We start from the raw sequence: 5669 nt of genomic DNA, 5'->3' as shown, positions 1-5669 counted from the left end.
CACACGTATGTTTATTGCGGCACTATTCACAATAGCAAAGACTTGGAATCAACCCAAATGTCCATCAGTGACAGACTGGATTAAGAAAATGTGGCACATATACACCATGGAATACTATGCAGCCATAAAATTAAGACTTTTAATACTGAAAAGAGTAAACTTCCTTCACCTAAAAAATTTTTATGGAACATCCCATCCCTCTGTAATTTACGGCATTTCCTCATAAGTTACAGGTAACAAATGCTTTATTAATTCTGAAAGGAAAAATGCTTCTTAAATGCCAAAATTATTGGCATTTCTTCATAAGTTACAGAGGAAATGGGGTGTTCCATAAAAATTTTTTAGATAAAGGAATTAGTACTATTTTCTACTGGTATTACTGTAGTAGAACCCACATGTCACTCAGGCAACTGCTCCTTCAACAGGATCAAACTACAAAGAACTGGTTTCATTTTTTTTTTTCACCTCACCGGAAATCAGAAAATATCTTGAAGTGACGTAATAAATAGTAATGTTTTCTTTCTGATAGCCATTCCAAAGTAGGTATGAGTTCTACTTCCTTTATACTACCAACGATATTAGTAACCTACAAAATAAAACACAAAAGCATTATTTTATTTTAAAAATATGTACCATTTTCAAGACATTAAGAAAGCCTGTATTTGGCTGATAACTTCTTGCCTTTATAACTATGTTTTTTCCATGTATGACTCCTCAGCTATTTTATCTATACCCAAATTTGATTTCCCTCAACACAGTGCTTCTACACTTGCTATTTTCTAACACTATTTCTTGTGCTCCAACAGAGAGAAACTTCCTCCTCACCCTGAGATACTTTTCACAAATAGCTGTTCAAATTTGAGTCTCATAATTTTTACATTTTCTATAAAAGTAGTATTTATGAACTTAATTTTAGCTACAGAGATGCGGTAGTCCAAAGTGGCTTATAATCTCACTACCCACATACCCTATATTGACATTCAAAAACTACATGCCCTTCATCAAGGAGTTCTCTCTCTTCCCATGAGTGCCCCTCCCCTATCTGAATGTCACCATTTTAAAAAAAATTTTATTCCAGAAATAAAAGTATGCATATTTTTATCAGCACATATGTATCTATGTGTATATTCACATATATATATAGAAGTTTTTCCTCCATTCTCACTTGATACTATTAGAGGTATTTCTGTATCTGTACATACAGATCTACCTCATACAAAGATGTGGTCTTGCCCATGCATAAAGTTCATTTTAGTTGGGAGGCTGGGAGGGCAGAAAAAGGCAGACAGATATTAAACAAATCATTAAAACAAGCAATTGTATATTTTCAACTTGTGATAAATATCAAAATGCTATATAAGAGTGTAAAAGGGGGATTTCTACATCTGGCAATAAAGTTTCTGACAAATGTGCCAATAAAGAATATTATTTTCTTTATTATCATAGTTTCCATTATGTTAGCAAATGCTTGTTTTGTAGTTCTTCCTTTAAAAATTTACTGCAAGTATTAACAAAGTATTTGATAGATGAAAAAATTTACTAAAGTTGAATCTCCAAACCTAAATCTCTACACAAAAGGAAAAACTTCACTATTAAATAACATTCTCCCAAGGAGATTCTTATATACAAACTGCTCCACAAATGACCAAGTATCTCTGAAACAGAAAGATAAATGTATGCAATTAAATTCTACATTGGATAATATTTTTGTATTGTAATTCTGAAAGCTTAAAACATCCATTAAACATTACCTTTGAGATAAATGAAGCAGTAATAACCCAAAATTCTTTGCAATGTTTAGCGGTATGAGCCGATACTACCTGAAGATCATACGGATTGTAAAGGGCTTTAGGACTTTTCCGAGGAAGGCAATATACAAATTCTCCATCATCTTCCAAAGGTTTCTGAGATTTAAAAAAAGAAAGATAAACAAATTTAATTAATTTGACTAAATTAACAAAATTAATACAATGGCTGAACTGATTATCCACTAAATTGAAATAATTTAAACACAGATTAAAAATAAGAATACTATATTTGGAGAAAGCTAACATCAAATTGTGTCTAAACAATGTTCAACAAGATCAATCTTATGAAAGATTTAACATATTTAATTTTCATCCTTAAAAAAGGATCCTTAATTCAGAAAAAAAATCTATATGCTTAATAATACATGCTTACTAATCCAAAGAACTCAACGACATACCTTTTACATATATACCATCTTCCAGTATTTGTCTGCCAACACCAGAAATCTTTTGGGCACATTAAATTTGTCATTTATTTTGATAATGATGGTGGTTTGGTATAAGATAAAAATAGCTATTATTTGTTAAGTAATAAATAATGAGTAATAACTCTTTCATATACATTATCTTTACAACCATAAGAGTTTAATCTATTAACTTTCACCTCTCAAATTTAAAGAAACTAAGGCTTGATATTTTTAATCTCACTAAACAATTGCAGAAATTAATACTTTGAGGGAACTGAGTGAGGTGGCTCACGTCTGTAATCTCAGCTACTCAGGAGGCTGAGGTGAGATCACTTGAGCCCAAGAGTTTGAAACTGCAGGGAGCTTTACTGACACCATTGTGGCTTCAGCCTAGGTGACAGAGAAAGACCCTGTTTTTCAAATTTAAAAAAATGAATATTTTGATAAGTTAGATAATTTGAGAAAAGTCACAAATTCAGGAAATGGTGAACTAGGGATGTGAATCCAAGTCTGACTCTAAACCCATATTCTAAGACTATTGCAAATAAATATACTGCCTCTCCCAATACTTGGCATTGAAAAATCAGCCTTCCAATAAAGGAAAATTTTAAGTAAAATGTATTTATTTAGCGTTATAAAATTAAAAGTTTCCTGAAACGTTTAACTTTTATTGATAAAAAATCTAAAATCATAAGAAACTTTAGTCTTTTTCTCGATAATTAAATTTTACCAATGAAAAGCATTTCGTAAGAAGCTATTTAATGTGTAATAACGGTTTCCAAATCATTGTAGTTTTAAATCTGGATCCATTTTATACTTTAAAATTCTGTCTGCCTTGAAGATACGTGTTCTTCTCAATTATTTAGCTGTTTTCACTTTCTTACTTCAGCTCTAATATAATCAATATTAAACCTCAAAAACAAGTTTAAAAACTCGCCAAAATAACAGGAATAAATGAGCTCTAAATGAAATGACTTGCATAATGTATGGACCTTTTAATTGTTATTTGGCCTATTGAGTCAATTTATTTCAAATTAGTAGGTTTCAAAACATTACTAAGAAACAAGATAGATACAAATCTTCCAAATGGATCATATATATAATTAAAAAATCAAATCATAAAAGCATAAAAATATGTTCCAATTGAATTATTTTTTCAACTGAAAACAAGTGTTTAATCATATTCTCAATCCTTTCTTCACACACAAATGAAATTCACTTTATTTGAGAGTCCAAGGAACCCATGTACAGCTATGGTTTTGTTTTGTTTTTAAACTACTGTGCCCACTACCTGCCAGGCACCACGGCATATATTTAATTTTCACAGTCCTCCATGGTAACTATTATTATCTCCATTTCAAGGTCAAAAAACGAAAGCTCAAGAGGTTAGGAACTTGATAACATGGTGAGTGTATAGGTTCAAAACTAGGTAAATCTGATTCAATTATACATGTACTTTCCTTCACATTGTTGCCTCTGAAAAATGATCAAAAGATGATTTATCTTCATGGTAACAGTGTAGAGCAGGGCAAAGGGCCTGTTTTTGTAAATAAAGTTTTATTGGAACACAGTCACATCCATTTATGTATGTATTATCTGTCAATGCTTTGGTACTACAGTGACAGAGTTGAGTAGTTGCAAAATCTAAAGTATTTATTACCTGGTCCTCTTCAGAAAAAAATCTGCTGATCCTTGGTTGGGAGCAGTGGTTCTTAATTGTGCATTAAAATCGTGGAGAACTGAATAAAATGCAAATTGCAAGGCTCTGCCTCCAAAGGTTTCTGATTCAGTGGGTCTAGGGTGCAGATAAGAATATGTATGTCTAGTAAGTTCTAAGGTGATTCTAGTGTTGCTTGCCTGGGGACCACATTTTGAGAGTTCCTTTTCTAACAGTAGGGAGAGATGATCCTGTTCAATCTTAGAGCACCTGTAATAAATGAGGTCTCAGGATACAAACCTTAGTTCTTACCACAGCTTCTACCCTCTGGTCATGTGACCTTGGACAAGCTAAAATTTCTCTGAAGACAGAGGCTAATGAGTAAGAAAAAAATGAATAGCATAAGGAAACACAGACCAGATGAGATAGAAAATCAGGTACCAGGGAGTTAAGAGTGTGAGAAGAATAGAATGTTACATTACCTAACAATTTCTTCTTAAATCACAGAAAAAGTGATATCCAGAAACCAAACAGTAGATTCAAGTTTCAGGCAGAAGATACACCTTTCCTGGGGACTCACTCAGAGAAAGTGATGAGAGGGGACAAACACAAACATTTTGATGTGTTATAGACTTAAAGTTTATATGCTTGATCTATTCTCCATTTCTTAAATAAGTAAAACGAAATGATGTCAAATACTTTTGCATTTACCACGAAATAACTGTAACTTGATATTGATGTAATGTTTGACTTTGACATAATATCTGAAATGAAATAAAATATAATTTCAACATTGATTTTAAAGATCAAAATTAAATAAAATAGAACAATACCTTTAAAGTAATCTTCTGAACTGCAGTTTTGGAACTTCCATATTTCAAACTGTGCTGCGGTAATACAGTTTGCCAACCAAGCTTTTCTCGTAGCCTAATAATATTTCTTATGACATCATCATCTTCTGGTTCTGGTATAGAACAATTTAAAAATCCAATATAAGTGCAAATGTGGGCATCACTTAAGGATAATGCAAAATATTCCAAATATTTCTATATAGAGAAAAAATTTAAATGGTAACTTAAAGTATGCATAATGATTATATTATTAGAGGAGAAAATATAGCTTAAAATTCAGTTTTAACAGAAGTTGGAAAGAGGGAATAATATTTATCAATTTAAGAAAGACGTCACGAAAGACCTAATTCATAATTACACAGGTAGTAATAAGAGAAGAGACTAGGAACAGGAACTGGTTATAAGGCTTTTCTTAATAAATGCCTAAGCTGGGGGAGGAGAGGTTGGATCAGAAAAGCAGGGATGACAGCGTGGGATGGAAATATTTTTCCTAAGAATACTCATTCCACAGACACCTTTCAGATCATCTCTCACTTAATCTCTTAGCCAACAACTGACAATCCTCTCCTTCTTGAAAGAGTCTCTTTTCTTGGCTTTTATTCACCATGCTATACAGGTTGTCCTGTTGGCCCTTAAACTTATTTTCTTGATAGAACAAATCTTGGAAAGAGAAGCATACAGAAAGCCATGCTAAGAAGTTATATTTCGGCTGGGCGCGGTGGCTCAAGCCTGTAATCCCAGCACTTTGGGAGGCCGAGACGGGCGGATCATGAGGTCAGGAGATCGAGACCATCCTGGCTAACACAGTGAAACCCCGTCTCTACTAACATATACAAAAAACTAGCCGGGCGAGGTGGCGGGTGCCTGTAGTCCCAGCTACTCGGGAGGCTGAGGCAGGAGAATGGCGTAAACCCAGGAGGCAGAGCTTGCAGTGAGCTGAGATCTG

The 5669-nt window shown here is 33.2% G+C and overlaps 1 pseudogene; it reads right to left on the bottom strand.

Annotated features, from left to right (window-relative positions):
* The window catches only part of LOC108521844 (dynein heavy chain 14, axonemal-like), a 73519-nt pseudogene that overhangs the window by 38801 nt on the left and 29049 nt on the right, over positions 1 to 5669 (bottom strand).

This window comes from Rhinopithecus bieti, unplaced genomic scaffold, assembly GCF_001698545.2.
Source record: "Rhinopithecus bieti isolate Rb0 unplaced genomic scaffold, ASM169854v2 scaffold_61987, whole genome shotgun sequence".
Lineage (NCBI taxonomy): Eukaryota > Metazoa > Chordata > Mammalia > Primates > Cercopithecidae > Rhinopithecus > Rhinopithecus bieti.
Note: the sequence above shows the minus strand (reverse complement) of the source record. Positions and strands in the feature narration are given on the sequence as shown.